The 18243-nt window shown below is 41.1% G+C and overlaps 1 pseudogene; it reads left to right on the plus strand.

Moving 5' to 3' along the window:
• The window catches only part of LOC106590022 (outer dynein arm-docking complex subunit 2-like), a 68761-nt pseudogene extending 52226 nt beyond the window's left edge, over positions 1–16535 (plus strand).
• Positions 16536–18243: the final 1708 nt, after the last annotated feature.

The following is an 18243-nucleotide window of genomic DNA, read 5'->3' on the forward strand; positions in this document are numbered from 1 at the left end:
TTTAACAAGGTGAGTCCCATTGAGATGCAAATCTATTTTACAAGTGAGCCCTTGGCTTGGTACAACCCCACACAACCTCCAAAGGGAGGGGGTTATGATTAATCAAATCAAATCAAATTGTATTTGTCACATGCACCGAATACAGGTGTAGACCTTACAGTGAAATGCTTACTTACAAGCCCTTAACCAACAATACAGTTTTAAGATTTTTAAAAAAAGGAAAAAAAGAACTACAAGTAACAAATAATTAAAGAGCAGCAGTAAAATAACAATAGCGAGGCTATATACAGGGGGTGCCGGTACATAGTCAATGTGCAGGGGCACTGGTTAGTCAAGGTAATTGAGGTAATATGTACATGTAGGTAGAGTTATTAAAGTGACTATGCATAGATAATAAACAGAGAGTAGCAGCAGTGTAAAATAGGGGGCAATGCAAATAGTCAGTCTGGGTAGCCATTTGATTAGCTGTTCAGGACTCTTATGGCTTGGGGGTAGAAACTGTTTAGAAGCCTCTTGGACATAGACTTGGCACTTGCCATGAGGTAGCAGAGAGAACAGTCTATGACTAGGGTAGCTGGAGTCTTTGACATTTTTTAGGCCTTCCTCTGACACCGCCTAGTATATAGGTCCTGGATGGCAGGAAGCTTGGCCCCAGTAATGTACTGGGCCGTACGCACTACCCTCTGTAGTGCCTTGTGGTCGGAGGCCGAGCAGTTGCCATACCAGGCAGTGATGCAACCAGTCAGGATGCTCTCAATGGTGCAGCTGTAGAACCTTTTGAGGATCTGAGGACCCATCCCAAATCTTTTCAGTCTCCTGAGGGGGAATAGGTTTTGTCGTACCCTCTTCACGACTGTCTTGGTGTGCTTGGACCATGTTAGTTTGTTGGTAATGTGGACACCAAGGAACTTGAAGCTCTCAACCTGCTCCACTACAGCCGCGTCGATGAGAATGGGGGCATGCTCGGTCCTCCTTTTCCTGTAGTCCACAATCATCTCCTTTGTCTTGATCATGTTGAGGGAGAGGTTGTTGTCCTGGCACCACACGGCCAGGCCTCTGACCTCCTCCCTATAGGCTGTCTCATCGTTGTCGGTGATCAGGCCTGCCACTGTTGTGTCATCAGTAAACTTAATGATGGTGTTGGAGTCGTGCCTGGCCATGCAGTCATGAGTGAACAAGGGAGTACAGGAGGGAAATGAGCACGCACCCCTGAGGGGCCCCCGAGTTGAGGATCAGTGTGGCGGATGTGTTGTTACCTACCCTTACCACATGGGGGCGGCCCGTCAGGAAGTCCAGGATCCAGTTGCAGAGGGAGGTGTTTAATCCCAGGGTCCTTAGTTTAGTGATGAGCTTTGAGGGCACTATGGTGTTGAACTCTGAGCTGTAGTCAATGAATAGCATTCTCACATAGGTGTTCCTTTTGTCCAGGTGTGAAATGGCAGTGTGGAGTGCAATAGAGATTGCGTCATCTGTGGATCTGTTGGGGCGGTATCCAAATTGGAGTGGGTCTAGGTTTTCTGGGATAATGGTTTTGATGTGAGCCATGACCATACTTTCAAACCACTTCATGGCTACAGATGTGAGTTTTATGGGTCAGTAGTCATTTAGGCAGGTTACCTTGGGGTTCTTGGGCACAGGGACTATGGTGGTCTGCTTGAAACATGTTGGTATTACAGACTCATGAAACATGTTGGTATTACAGTGAAGACACTTGCCAGTTTGGTCAGCGCATGCTCAGAGTACACGTCCTGGTAATCCGTCTGGCCCTGCGGCCTTGTGAATGTTGAACTGTTTAAAGGTCTTAATCACCGAGACAATAATGTCGTAGATGGAGATATAATGTTGATGGAGATGTAGATGGAGCGTGCTTTGTGACAATTTTCATTCTGCCCTCTCTAATTATGCGCTTTCCATAATCTTGGTTTACTATTTCCATATTAACCGAGACATTACAAGCTGGCAGTAGCTGTGTATGCCACCTTGATACTCAGTGGTGGAAAAAGTACCCAACTATCATGAGTAAAAGTAAAAGTCACCCATTAAAATTCTACTTGAGGAAGTCTGAAAGAATTTAGTTTCAAATATACATAAGTATTAAAAGTAAATGTATTTGTTAAAATGTACTTAAGTTTCAAAAGTTAAAGTATAAATCATTTCAAATTCCTTATATTAAGCAAACCAGATGGCACCGTTTTCTTGTTTTCTTTTAATTATGGAAATCCAGGGCACACTCCACCACTCAGACATAATTTACAAACGAAGCATGAGAGTTTAGTGAGTCCTCCAGATCAGAGGCAGTAGGGATGACCAGTGTGTGAATTTGACAATTTTGCTCTCCTGCTAAGCATTTAAAATGTAATGAGTACTTTTGGGTGTCAGGGAAAATGTATGGTGTAAAATATGCATAATTTTCTTTAGGAATGTAGTAGAGTAAAAGTAAAAGTTGTCAAAAATATAAATAGTAAAGTACAGATACACTAAAAAACAACTTAAGTAGCACTTTAAAGTATTTTTACTTAAGTACTTTACAGCACCTTTGATGCTGTATATTCCCGCCTTTGATGGCGATTATGTTGATGTATGATTTAAAAAACATCCCGATCTGCCAGGACTCAATGAAGGCCACGTCCGAGGTGGTTCTGAGAGAGGCTCACCAGCAGCGTAGCCCCAAAAGTGTCTGAGACTCCTGTGGTATCAGCCCATCACTGGTGCCCGTGAACTTAAATCAGGGTCTATGGTGCTAGCTTGGCCTGAACGGTCGGGGAAACACACTGACTCCTTCAGTTCCTTTGTGACTGACTCCGGTCCGTTGTTCTTCTGAACAGTGTAGGCTACATGGAAAGGTCATTAGATACAGATGTGCTATCTGAATTTGACCAGTTTCTCACAGGTGGAAAATAATCCTGCAGCAACAGGAAATGTGAACAATTATGTGGATTATAATTAATGGACCTTTTTGTAGGGGTTGATACATTTTTTGATAGGATAAATCAAATTTGACATTTTAAAATGGAAATTTCAAACTTTAGAAGCCTTTTTAAACCTTGAATACACTGCAATTAGCATTTCCTGCTGCACAGGAAAAGTCTCTGCAACAACAGAGTGATCAAATAAAGATAGAACATCTGTAGGCATTCTGTTGAGTATTAGTGTTCTGAACAGTGTTGGCCTAACCTACATGGAGGGGTAGAAAAGGAAGTCCAAATAACTCATCATCCAAATGGATAGGCTGACATTAGATAGGTCTGCTGTAGAAGTATTAGTTTCACTTGGCCCTCGTATTACTTGGCAAGAAATCCCCCCAAAATTACTCTGTTGATTTCTGTAAATGGCTTTTTATAACAAACAGAACCTATCTCACCTATTTGGCATGCTTGATGTGGAATAGCTACTGGCACACCACACAGCCCATCCGTATTGACAATGGCACTTTCCATAGAGCGGAAAGCAGGACAGAACCATGGCTACTCACATTACCTCCGATTGGGCTGGCTGGCACTGATGGGGTTTTGATTTTTGCTAAGGCTGATGAAAAGGCTTTTTATTTTTCCTTAGCATGTGTGTATCTTTTGTTTTCTCTGCTCTGCTCAAATGCCCCGGCTTGCCTCCCTGCCCATTACACTGAATTCTGCTCCCTTTACTTTACAGATTGAGAGCACCAAGCTAATAACAGGCTTTTGACGTTTAGGATGCAGGGGAAATGGTGCGCTCCTTTGTCGGTGGATTGGAACTGATTGTTAATTTGCTGAAATCAAAAAACAAAGAGGTACTGGCGAGCGTGTGCGCCGCCATAGCCAAAATAGCCAAAGATGAAGAGAATCTGGCAGTCATCACCGACCATGGGGTTGTCCCGATGCTGGCCAAGCTGACAAACACAGTAAGTACATCTCAATGTAGGAGGACATAAAATACCTATAATCCTTCTCAATTAGTGTTTACTGGGAATATTCAGTCCTGTTATGAATTGACTATCTATTATATTATCATAAAGTAACTTAATAGTTCTGAGATCCCTGTAAACAAGCTCTATTGAGTAGTATTCATAGTATAGGCCCTAGTCAAAAGTAGTGCACTATATAGGAAATAGGGTACCATTTGAGACGCACTCATAAATGTCTGATGTCTTGTTCTCTCTGTATTACAGACTGATGATAAGCTGCATCGTTACCTGGCTGAGGCAGTCGCCCACTGCTGCATGTGGGGCAGTAACAGGGTGTCGTTTGGGGAGGCCGTTGCCCTCCTCGTTCGTTAACTGAAGTCCAAGGACTCCTCGATCCACCAGACCACAGCTCAGGCCCTGTTCCAGCTCTCCAAGAACCCCAACAACTACATCACCATGCACGAGAACAGAGTGGTCAAGGTATGTTCACTTCTTTGCTCACAAGCACTTGTCCTTTCCACACCTAGTGGTCAACATACTAATTGGTCATCGATTCTGGGCTGTGTCGCAGTCGGCCGCAACCGGAAGACCCATGAGGCAACGCACAATTGGCTCAGCATCGTCCGGGTTGGGGGGGGGCTTGGCTGGTTGGGATGTCCTTGTCCCATCCCGCTGTAGCGCCTCCTGTGGCGAGCCTGGTGCATGCACGCTGACACAGTTGCCAGTTGTACACCAGTACGGTGTTTCCTCCGACACATTGGTGCGGCTGGCTTCCGGGTTAAGCGGGCAGTGTGTCAAGAAGCAGTGCGACTTGGCAGGGTCGTGTTTCGGAGGACGCATGGCTCTCGACCTTCATCTCTCCCGAGTCCGTATGAGAGTTGCAGAGATGGAACAAGAATGCAAAAGGCAATTGGATACCACAAAATTGGGGAGAAAACAAAGGTATAAAGTAAAAAATATATATTTTCATTAATCTCTTTGCTCAAGATCATTTCCTCCAAGCAATCTCCTCACACCTTCATATACTTTCTTTAAATGTTTATTTATAGAGTACCAGTCAAAAGTTTGGACACACCTACTCGTTCAAGGGTTTTTCTTTATTTTTTACTATTTTCTACATTGTATAATAATAGTGAAGACATCAAAACTATGGAATAACACATATGGAATCATGTAATAACCAAAAAAGTGTTAAACAAATCAAAATATATGGCTACTTTGAAGAATCTCAAATATAACATTTATCTTGATTTGTTTAACACTTTTTTTGGTTATTACATGATTCCATATGTGGTATTTCATAGTTCTGATGTCTTCACTATTATTCTACAATGTAGAAAATAGTAAAAATAAAAAAAAAACCTTGAATGAGTAGGTGTGTCCAAACTTTTCACTGGTACAGTAATTCCTTTAGATTTTCAGTATAATGTAGTTGCACATAGTTATTTTTTGCATTTTAGTTGGTGTTTAGAGACCAAATACTTAATCAGCATTGATGAAAAAGGCTTTGAGCCCCATCACTCTACTTTGTTTTAGTGATGTGTGAAAACATTGGTAATAAATGTTGAAAAGCTGTAACTATTTTCAGAGCCTTTGACCAACGGAGCAGAAACAAAGCTAGTTTTATTCTCGTCCGAAACACGACTCCACTTTCTAACCGTCATGGGAATTCAGAAAAGCAAACAACTCAGTGTGTGCAAAGTGCCACTTCCCTTGTAGACCCTAGATGCCATTACAGAGCAAGTCAAAAGGCTGTATCTTGGGTAACTGTTGCTAAGAGTTGTCCCTGGACATGAGAGCAGAATGTGGCAGTGACATGTTTTAGGCCCAAGGAACAGGGCCACAGTTGTCTAGAGCTAAAGGAGAACAACACTATGCTATAGGGGATACTTCAATGTTCTTTTGTCATAATCCATAATTGACTGAGAATAGGGACAGTGCGTGTTTCATACGGAATAATATTCTGTATTATTTTAATTTTCCAAAGCTTTTTCCTAACCAATCATGTTTATATTTATGTGACATTAATGTAAATATTTTAAGCTTAGATTAAAACTGTGTTTAATGTCATGCGTAGAGAACAGCGTAATGCAATGTTTGGGAAAATGTTCCTGTTTTTTTATTTTTTTATTCAATCACATTACTTTCAGAACAAGATTTTCACATGAGAAATCTTTTGTGACCACATACTTTTTTTTCAACAACAACTGCGATATAAATTAAGAAGTGGTTCTACCATTGCAGCCAAATATTTGTTCTCATGTTCATTTAATGGTGTACTTTAGTTTGATCTGCTGTTGCAGTGTATGTGGCTCAACGCTAGCTATAATTGGTAGCTGGACTGAACATTGGGTGTTCCGAAAGAGTAATGTCCAATTTGCAAAAGTCGTTAAGCAGAATATTTTTTGTAGTTGAAGCCACAACAAAACCTGGACAGCTGTGTGAGTGTGTTTGTGTCTGTGTACGTACACATGTTTGTGTGCGTGTGTGCGTGTCTGCGCGCCCTGCATACCACCCTTTTAATCAGTCTCTTTCTGTTTGCCCTTATTAATGTACCAGTGCAGAGTGAGTTGTTTCAACACAAATCCAAAATCTATTTGGGGATTTTAAAGAGCTTAATTAAGAAAGAAAGGCAGGCCACGTTACGTTACACCACTATTGCGTGTTTAAATTGTTGTTAATCTGAGCAGTTAAAGGAAACACACACAGGCGGCTGCATTGTTTCAGTCTGACTGGGTTCATACTAACAGTCTGTGGATGTATACCTGCCTGACCCCTGGAAACATTTACAACACCAGAGCCTGTCAGTAGTTAATCAATCAATCAAATGCATTTATAAAGCCTTTTTTACATCAGCAGATTTCACAAAGTGCTTATACAGAAATGCAGCCTAGAACCCCAAAGAGCAAGCAATGCAGATGTAGAAGCACGGTGGCTAGGAAAAACTCCCTAGAAAGGCAGGAAGAAACTTAGAGAGGAACCAAGCCCTGACGGGTGGCCAGTCCTCAGTATTGCCCCACTGGGCACACACTGGTTGAATCAACGTTGTTTCCACATCATTTCAATGATTTTACGTTGACCCAACGTTGAATAGATGTTGAATTGATGTCTGTGCCAAGTGGGGCAACACTAAGTGAGACATTGAGGCCTGGCCACATTATGTAGGGCCGGCAGGTAGCCTAGTGGTTAGCGTGTTGGGCCAGTAACCAAAAGGTTGCTGGATTGAATCCCCGAGCTGACAAGGTAAAAATCTGCCGTTCTGCCTCTGAACAAGGCAGTTAACCCACTGTTCCCTGGTAGGCTGTCAATGTAAATAAGAATTTGTTCTTAACTGGCTTGCCTAGTTAAATAAAGTCTATATAAAAAAATGTACATCCTGCTTATGATCTATGGATTGGTGTGTTACAACAATATTTCCTACCCTTGTTTGAGTGGGGTTTATCGAAGAGCGATGCTGGGCTCTCTTTCTGTAATGTTACATTTGGTCTAATTTACGGCGGAGTGTAAAATTCAAGACTGCCTCTTGTATTATTGCAACCATATTTCAAAGGGTATTTTCTCTGCCATTGAAAAGCTCTCAAAACATGTACAACCACAAGTAGTATAATGCTTTTGTAGGATTCTCTCTCTCTCTCTCTCTCTCTCTGCACTCAGAGTACTGTAACTTTCCTCCCCAGCATTCTTAATGGTGTATAACACAGTCCCCTAAGCTTAGCAGAGGAAATTAAGCATTGAAAAGAAAGTATTTTACACTGGAAAAGACATTAGTGATCCGTCTGACTTTTTTCGCTTCTTTTTTTTTTCTGTCCCTCAGTCTTAAAATATCCAAATGCTATTTCATTGCATCTCGTCAAATTTCATAAACTGTATTAAAACCTTAAAGCAACTTTTAATATTGCATGAAAAATATGAAAACATGTTTATATGAGCAGAGTTAATACCCCAAACAATTTTTTACAGTGTTTGCCTTGATGATTTCATTAGGTGTACAAAATGCTTCACTTAGAGGTTTTGTGTTTTGCCACTGTGTTCTTGTGTGTTTTGTCCTGCATTCCGTTCCCTGGTTCTATTGGGGAGCTCTGTGAACAAGTTCAGGAATGAGAAGCTTTCAGGGGCTGCTAGCTTTCCCAGAGGAAGTGTGTACCAGGGCTAAGCAGAAAAAGTGCCAAGATGAATTGCCCTTCCCGTTTGATTTGACATCTACACTTGGTATCTCACAGTTTTATAAGGATGGTGCTTGATTTTGTCCCTTGTACAAAATCAACAAACCCTCCTCTTTGCTTTACATTGCTTCCAGAGGGCTGGGGATTGTTTGCTGAAACCATAAATCCTTGTGGACAGCTTCAGACAACTTTCTGTATTAAAGAGGCTCTTTCACAAGAAAGCTTTGTGAAGTAAATTGATGTAAATTACAAAATGCAGATGGTAATTATTGGTCATTTTCAACTGAAGGTATTCCAGAGAATGGCCGTTGCCAGCTCCTAGCTGGTATGTATTTTATGGCTTTAAATCTCTAAATGAGAAAAATGTTGTACTGTTGTTGCCACGCGTGCTCTTCACTCCTCCTGTGCTTTGCTTTGCACTGTCTGTGTTTTGTTTCCATTTTCTGTGTACTGTACGCTCAAAGTAAACGAGTGAACAAGAAAAGGGAGAGAGGGGATAGAATGAAGAGAGAGAGGGAAGGAGGTAGAGCGAAAGAGTGAGTGAAAGCAGCAGTCAGAAAAAAACACTGCAGCAAATATTTCTGAAGTTTCCTCTTAGTCATGCTTTATCTGTAACAGGGTTTCAGGTTGTGGACTAGATGTGGTGAGCAGATGATACCCCTAGTACATGCCACTGGAGCTGCTCTGTGCAACTAGCTACTGTACTGTATGTTTGAAATATGTAGTGTGTTATGTGTTACGCTGCCTAGTGCTATGTCTCAAGCCTCTCTCTAATGTCTGGTCTGGGATGAGGAGGGATGTCCAGTCCAGCAGCTCTCTCAGGTTGGACATGTGTGTGTGGAACCAGCATAGATTTAGACTAAGTCTTACAGTACAGTAAACTTTCCTTGAGGCAAACCCCCCCAAGTCAATGATTTGAACGCTGGGTTTTTCTCTACTGACAGAGAGATCAGGGGGAAACTGCTAAACGGTCCTGGCTCGGTTGAGACCAGTAGGGAATTTTGTTTACCTTGACTTCCCTCAGTAACTCCCCTTCCCCTTAGCCCAGAGCTCAGCTCAGCTAAATGCTGCCTGTTTGGGCTGTTTGCTCACAGCGTGGAAGGAGCAGGGGCCTGAAACACGATGTTGCATCCCAAATGGCACCCTATTAGTGTACTACTTTTGACCAGGGCCCTGATCAAATGTAGTGCACTATATAGGGAATAGGGTTGCCATTTGGGATACATTCATGGGAACACTGGGCCAGGAGGATAGACGTTCCAGGACCAGTCCTGTAATGCCTGGTTGGTTGTCAGACCCAGGTGCTTTCATGGAGGATTTTGAGACCCCAACTCTTCAGGAAACAGCAGCCCAACACGAGCGCTTAACACTTTGATAGCTTCATGTGTGACGGGAGAGGCGACAGGTAGCCTAGTGGTTAGAGTGTTGGACTTGTAACCGAAAGGTTGCAAGATCAAATTCTCGAGCTGACAAGGTAAAAATCTGTCATTCTGCCCCTGAACAAGGCAATTAACCCACTGTTCCTGGGCTGTCATTGAAAATAAGAATTTGTCTTAACTGAATTGCCTAGCAAAAAAATGTGTGTGTTGTTATTACAGTTTTTCTCAATCGCTTTGGCTCAATTACAGGTTTTCTCAATCACTTTGGCTCAATTCTCGATTGAGAATAATTTTTTCAAAACAATAAGTTAAAATCTCTGAACAATTTCTTATTTGTTCATGCCAGATTTGAATTTCGCATTCATTTAAGCAAATTGCACGTGTTTTGGCACGTGTGCAAAAGAGTAAGTACAACTGTATACAATTTGCACAATAACTACATGCACATGGCTTGCTGATCAAAACTGATGAGGTCTCGTGAAATTGTCATACTCTTCACAACTTCGAAACATTCTTTCATCGTGTGAGCCATCACATGCAAAATGATCCATTCAATTATCAAAATCTGTCAGACATACATGTATATTCCATAAATATCTATGACATGGAATGTGGAATGCTAAATTGGCAAATTACCTGCCAGGTGACATAGTAATGAAATAGGAATCACAGTCTTACCAATCAACCAATCAAGTTTGGAAGCTTATATATGGAGCTTGCCCACAGCACGATCACTACCATTTTTGAACATGGAGGAACATCACAACCCTGAACAGCAGCTACATGCTCGTGGAAGAGAAATAAGAAGATGTGTAAGAATGCGTGGTGGAGTTAGGGGAAGACATAATAGAAGAAGAGGTAGAATACAAAGAATAAGAGTCCCTGATGAAATCAGAGCCACAATTGTGGGACATGTCATAAACCATGGTCTTACAATGGAAGAGGCTGGTCGGAGAGTACAGCCTAATGTAAACAGGTCCACAGTGTCATCAATTGTGCAAACATTCCGTAGGGAAAACAGGTAAATATGTACTCGTTTTTTACTTTCGTTACAGCATTTCATTGACAACAATATAGAAACTATTGTAAAGGTAAATGCAAGTCTGAAAATCACAATGTACCGTGAGATATGTATGAAGAATATACAGTAATACAGCACAATTTGAATACAATATACTATCTGTAACATGATCTATTTATGAATTCTACATGTCATATATATAGGACTGCACAACGACCTCATGCTGTTGGCAGAGCAGCAGTATTCAGCCATCAGCAAGAACAAGACATTTGCAACATGGTCATAGCCAACAATTCCATCAGGCTAAGAGATTCAAAGTGTAATCATAAATGACAACAATATCTTCGCAAATATCAATTCTGTCAGCATTTCCACTATAGACAGAGTTTTGAAAAAAAATTGAATGACTATGAAACAACTCTATAAGGTGCCATTTGAGAGGAATAGTGACAGAGTGAAGGAGCTGCGGTACCAGTATGTCCAGGTAAACCATTGGTGTGCACATGGTATATTGAACAGGGAGTTTTACTGTACTTCAATGATGCCTGTATATACTTCTTGAAGTTGTAAATACCCATAAGAACAGAAAACATTTCTACTTTATTAAACTGTCTGATTCTAGAATATCTGTGTTACTATATAGAGAATAACGGAGCTGGAAGGACATGAAATGACCCACATTCTTGTTTTTGTGGACTCGGCTGGGTTCAATCTGGCCAAAGGCAGGAGACGTGGCCACAATCTCATTGGACACCGAGCCACAATTGGCACACCAGGCCAACGTGGGGGCAATATTACAATGTGTGCTGCCATTTCTGAGAATGGTGTGAGCACACATATTCCACACATTGGGCCCTATAACACCCAACTTCTCCTGTCCTTCCTAAATACACTTTACAGAGACCTAATACCAGAACACCAAAGAGGTTTAGTTAGACCAGATTTGCCATATTATGTAATTGTGTGGGATAATGTCAGCTTCCACCGAACCAACATTGTTAGGGAATGGTTTACTGCACATGAAAGGATAATAATGGAGTTCCTTCCACCATCCTCCCCATTCCTGAATCCGATAGAATAGTTTTTTTCAGCATGGAGGTGGAAAGTATATGACTATCTGGCACAAGATCATATGTCTCTGTTAGATGCTGTGAATGCTGCTTGTGAGGACATCACAGGCAATCATTGCAGGGGATGGTTGCGCCACGCAAGGAGATTTTTCCCCTGGGGCATCACAAGGGAAAACATCAGATGTGATGTTGACGAAAGTCTCTGGCCAGACCAACAAGAGCGACAGGATGTCCACCAAGAAGATGGGAACTTGTAGTGTTACGTACTGTGAGGAGGCACAATTTTTAGTTTTTTTTCCAGAACTACTGCAGGTTTTTTCATTGTTGTTGCAGGTTTTTTTGTGGCAAATTTTCTGTTCACTATATATGACTTTACATGTCAGAAATATGTAAAAATGGACATGCAAATGTGAATTTTCTGTTTACATGTTACACATTGCTACAAAAATACATTTGCTGTATACATACAAATGTGCATATCCTTTTTCTGTGTACTACAGTATTGACTTTTCCCAGTAAACTTTGACCTACTGTTGAAATCGGTATCTAAAAAGCTCAGTGTGATACGCAATAGCATTCAGCTAGACAAAACAGAAATGTTTGTATAGTACAGTAAGCAGTCAGTGTCAACAAAAAAGTAGAACAGAACTGAAATGTGTATATAACAAACATTTCCAGGGTTGACTGCCATGGTGAAAAAACATCTAAACATTTTAACCAGTACGGCTCACACGATGACAAAAAACCTTCTAATTTTGGTGCCATTGGCCAATTTAATGACACAATAACTTGGTTTTGAAGCATGAATTAAATGTTTTGGGTGAGTTACTACATTTTGCAGACATGCAATAGAGTTGGGATGTCCCATAAAGCAATTGTGACAATTGCACTTACAGTTTAGAGAATGTTAAGACTGTTTAAGAAAATGAGCCAAAGCGATTGAGAAAACATTATTAACAAACATTATTTCTAAAAACCAGCTGAAAAATCCAGTGTTTTTTATGTTAATGAGTTTTGTTCTATTTAAGTCTTCTATGATGTATATAAAGTGTAATATAGTGATGTATATATGATGATAATATAAAGTGTAATATTGGGATGCAAACTTAAAATTGAATACATTTAAATATCTGACATGTTGCAGGTGTTTTCTTTTTTTAAGCCCATAACTATGTGTGTGAGGTGTATACTTTTGTTTCAGAGTAGATTGTTTAAGACTACCAAGAAACACTCTGTGTGACCCTGATTTAGCCCACTGCAGTAAAAGGTTAAAAACCTCAGACCCTCTTGATTCATTTCTCAAACCAGGGTAGTGCGAGTGTTCATGTTACCGCGGTTTGGTAATATTCTAACAAGTGGTGTATTATAGTCTTTGAGATCCCAGCTGGGGAGGAGGAGGAAGAGAGAAAAAAATGCAAAGAGAGACATGCTTATCTTAGCCTAGCTGTGGGCTTGGGGAGACCTTATTTGGCCACGTCTGAATAACATGCTATGAAGTTGGCAAAACGCTGATTCTGGCGCTTTGCAGGCATCCTCTCTTTTCACAAAAGAGACTTGTGTCTGAGCCTTGTGTGTATGAAGTTTGCATTTCAGAGGTGTTTTGGATGCTATTAAAAAACAACAACATATAAACTAATGTTACTGCCACAGAAATACTAACTGATACACTGATGCAATGAAAGTGGCTAGTATTCATAGGGCAACATCCTTTTTTTGAAATGTCCAAATCAAGTAATTCATGGGAATAGAAGCGAATGGTAGTATTATTTTCTCAGCTTTATGGGTTTTTTGAATGTTCACCCAGAGTGTGTCTGTTTGTGTGCTCACTGCTCATAGGCGGAGAGGAGATAGAAGCCTCATCTTTCATCTGTTTTCCTTTCACTATTTATCTTTGAGCAGAACATTCTGGGAATGTCTTTTTCTCTGCTCACTGGCACTGCGCTAGGCCACTAGCTAACCACACAAATGTGCGGAGCAGGATTACATGTTTCACGGAAAGAGTCAGAGTTCAACCTCAACCTCACATTGACTTACATTATGAACACAATGATAACATGGGAACAGAACAGAGACAAGTACTGCTCTGTAAAGATCAGACCAGTACTGAACTCCCTATCAGGGCCTAGGGCAGGCTAGTTCAAACAGTTGGAGATAAGAGTCAACGAGGCATGATGTGAGGGTCTACTAGATGGCAGAGATTCACATTAAGACACACACACACACACAAACACACACACACACACACACTCTATTATAGTCAATACATAGTGCAGTCAAAAACATGATTTTTCTGTGTTTTATATATACATTTACACACTATGTTGGATTTGTGAAAACGTGATCATGCCATTTTAGTGTACTGTTCTGGTGGAATTTAGTTTTGGGCCTGGTGTCATCACCAGGTGGTAAATGAGTGAATAGACCACTAAGAAAGACAGTTCCAAACCTCTCTGACATGAACAGCTAGTTTCCAGTTTTCTCCTCCCCACTCAGACCACACCCAGACAGTCCTAGCAAAATTATTGCTTGATAAAAGAAGAAGCTATTTCTGTGTATTTTTGACCATTTTAATTGAAAACAATCACAGTAGGACAGTACTTAATTGTTACCCAGAAATGATCTGATATTGCTATTAAAAAACGGCTGCATTGGAACTTTAAAGGATCTCCATGATGAATGCCCTGCAGGTGAAAAACAGAAGAATCCCATCACTTCCTAGCTGGTTGACATCTGGTAGAGAGGGAGAGAGGGAGGGAGGGAGGGACTGAGGGAGGTAGGGAGAGAGGGGGGGGGGGGGGGGTAGAGAAAGATGGAGAGATACCAGTTAAGTCAGGCTAAATAACTAAAGCTCTCCTCCTTTATAAGGCACAGAGACCAGTGAGCTAAACCATTGGAGAGGCAGGCACACTGTTTCATGAAATGAGTCTGAATCTATTTAGTGAGGGGATTTAGTTGTTTACGTTTTCTTTCTATGCAGGACACTGTCTAGAATATTGTTTGCTGTGTTACTTAAAGGATCACCAAGGATGTGTCGTTTCAACACCAAAAAGTAGGGACACAATTGGTTGACTGCTCATACACGCTTCCAAAGCCTTCAACATATTCTTGCTATACAAGACTTCAAAAACAAAAGTTTCTATTTTACAGAGCTTTAAAGCTTACTTTTGAGTTAGGCCTCAAACTTTAGAGGCTGAAAAGTACCTAGAATATACTGGATGATTAATGCACTGTCAAGTATACATTTTGTTTGGGACTTGTGAGCTTTGGAGTGTTTAGTTTAGAGATTTGAAGTAACCTGTTTTGTTTATTATTGATGCAAACCAGAAAGCCCCCAAAACTAAGTTGTGTGGCTTAAGAGAGCTCAATGGCACACCATTGTGATTTAATGAAGGAGCACACATTGAACACATTTAAAATGTCCATTGTGCCAGAGTATTTGTGCCTGCATTTACTTTGATTTTGATTTGGCACTGCAGCTGCCCACAAGCTTGATGTAGTCTCTTTTTAAAGACGAAAAAAGCAAAGATACCATACTAAAACCCATATAGTGTTTTTATTTGGCAGGCTCCTCCATTTGGGCTCCCGAGAGGGGCAGCGTTCTAAGGCACTGCATCTCAGTGCAAGAGGCATCACTACAGTCCCTGGTTCAGATCCAGGCTGTATCACATCCGCCCGTGATTGGGAGTCCCATAGGGCGGCGCACAATTGGCCCAGCGTCGTCCGGGTTTGGCCATCATTGTAAATAAGAATTTGTTCTTAATTGGCTTGCCTGGTTAAATAAAATAAAATAATCTCCATAGGTTTACATGTTGTGACTGTATAATAAGTAACTCTTTCGAACACAATACATTTTTTTTATGTAAAACCCAAAATGTGGGGCCCCATAAAAAAGAACATGTTCAGTAAACAGATCAAACAGCAGATCCATTATACAAGTAGCAGTAATAGTCGGATAGAATCTGACCTTTGGAGTACGTTTTTAATGCCTAGCTCTGCTGCTGCATGCTAGACAAATGCTTTCGTCTGAACAAACTTTGCAGAGAGAGGCAGCGGCAGGCAGGCAGACATGTGCTGCTTGCAGCTGTAACCCATGTCCCATGCTCATGGCCTGGTTAGGAGGTTAAAGAGCGACAAACAGTGAGAGAGAGAGACACGCGGAGGAGCCTGTCACAGACAAGTCACAGCTACTGTATACCGTGCATTGCAGCATGAGTGACAGTGTGTACACTAGCAAGTAGCATCTGACTTTGCACAAACTACTTGATCCTTACAGTAAATCTCTTGATAATGGAAAGTGTTGTATGTAAGTGTCATCACCTCTGATTCACCAACTGCTTCCTTACAAGAATGAATGAGATTGAACAGATTGTAGTGACTTTAACCCTGTCATCCCCCCCCCCCCCCCCCCGCTGTACTGATGATGATGATGGTTAACATTGTCCTCTCCTCTCTCCTCCCTGCTCACATAGCTCCTGCTAGGTATGATAGGCTCCACTGACGAGGTCCTTCAGGAGGCAGCCGCTGGCTGTGTGGCTAACATCCGCCGTCTTTGCCCTGGCCAATAAAAGGCACGATACGGTTAACCAACCACAACCACAACGACCTCCCCAGCAGTTACTGTGTCCTCATGATCACCTCTTGGGTCTGATTGGATGTCATTGGTCCAGATCTACTCCAGCAGCCTTCCATCCACAGAGACTTTTCTCACTATCCCTCTGTACTTTCCACCCGTCCCACAGAATATAGGTGTGATTCAAATCAAATATGACGAGTGATGCATGTGTATTTATGTCCCTTCTTCCTTCTGCCTCCATCTGTCATAGCAGGAAGCGTTTAGTCCATGCTACCCATGAATTTAGATAATTATTTCATTTGGAGGTCATACAAACATATAGGACATACTAACATTTGTGCCCAAGCCAGATACCCCATCACCGTACCTGAGAGTGAAGCGGTTTAGAGCATGTATTGTTCAGTCACATTCCTTACATAATAAACATGAGACACTGATATCTAAACAAGACCACATCTGGTTGTGTTACTCACTTCAACACATGCACCTTAAAACTGAAAATATGTCTGTGAATCAAAGGGAACACAAACACAGACACAACCTTCAATGAGTCATTGAGAGATATTGGGAACATAATAATGCATTGTTGGGTCAGTATATATTAGGTTTGCTTATTTGCTCAACAGTCTGTCTGTCTGTATACAAAATCAAGAAGATATTCTCGTAAATGTTGAATGATACTCATAAATTCAATCAACATTGACGTAAATGGGCAGAATATGGCGATAACATCTCAGAATATAATAGAAGGTCCCTCCTGCACTACAAATATGAGTAAATATGAATCTTAACATGTAATTGGTATGAGCAGTTTTCCTATTAATCACAATTACCTAATGTATTATCTGTTGCATTATGGGTAGACATGGTCATTATAAGTAATTGGGAAAATGTATATTTGAAATGTCCTCATTATTTTTGCCTGTAAAAAAAACAAGCAAATAAGTATTTGTGGGCACTGGGACCACCTTAGAACCAAAAAACTAGTGTGGCATCTGCTCAACAATACCCATTAAATGACTCATAAGTGACCAGAATCTTTCTAAGATCCAATAACTATTGCTGCCTATTAATACAAATACTGACATGAATAAAAAAGAGAGAATGGATTGCTTTTTTATTGAAGAGAAAACAAAACATAACAAACGTGAAGGGATTCAATGAGAAGAATGAATTGCTGCTTATGCTCGGACATCCCTACTTGTGTGGTAGGAAACTTGATGAGTGAGTACGTTCTCCTCCTCCTCTGTCTTGTGTCCAGTGTCCTTAGTCAAAACAGGCCATGTTAGTTTCCATTGTTTTACAATGGGCTGCATTCAGGCAGGCCATGGCTGCTCCACCTCTCCTCTGGTCTGGCTGCTCTAGTGTCCTGGTCTTAATTAGCCTCCCAGGCTTACTGTAGCACTCAGCCACCGAGCCACTGGAGGCATCCCAAATGGCACCCTATTTCCTATATAGTGCATAGGGCTCTGGTCAAAAGTAGTGCACTACACAGGGAATAGGGTTCCATTTGGGACACAAGCCCCTGAGACTACTGACTCCTCCTGACTCCCATAAAACATTTCAAGGGACTTTCATCATTAATAATATCAGCCTGGCTGAGCTAATATTGAAAATTAGCAAAACATAAAAAATATGTGGTCGAGAAATCTTCATCACTCTTGTGATGTTTTAAGCAGTACCAGCTGTCACTGAGGGTTACTGTGGGAGCACGGAGACAGAGAGGAGAGAGTGAACTTTAACTTGATTACTCTGAAGAGGGACCTCCTTCCAAAAATCTGAACGAGAAGCTGGAGCTGGGCTGAGGAAGGCCATTGTATTGAAACGATTCAAAACAAATAAATACCCCAGTGATTAATGGCACTTTCATTGCTCATGCAGATGCACTTTACGACCTTTCAAAAAACATGCCGTATCTGAAAACAGATTTTTAGGAAACGTTTAAATGAGAAGCATTTGGTAACCTAAACAAGCAGATGCTTAAGCAAGCCCCTAATGTTGTGTGCTGTCTCTCTGTTTCTCTGTATTTCTTTCTCTCTGCCTCTTTCTCTCTCTGTTTCACTCTCTCTGTTAAATGTTTGAATTTGGAGGTTGCTGACTGGAAGGATATACATAACTAACATCATTAAACAAATGTTGCATGTTCCGCTGAAGGAA

This window comes from Salmo salar, chromosome 29, assembly GCF_965601325.2.
Source record: "Salmo salar chromosome 29, fSalSal1, whole genome shotgun sequence".
Taxonomy (NCBI): Eukaryota; Metazoa; Chordata; class Actinopteri; order Salmoniformes; family Salmonidae; genus Salmo; species Salmo salar.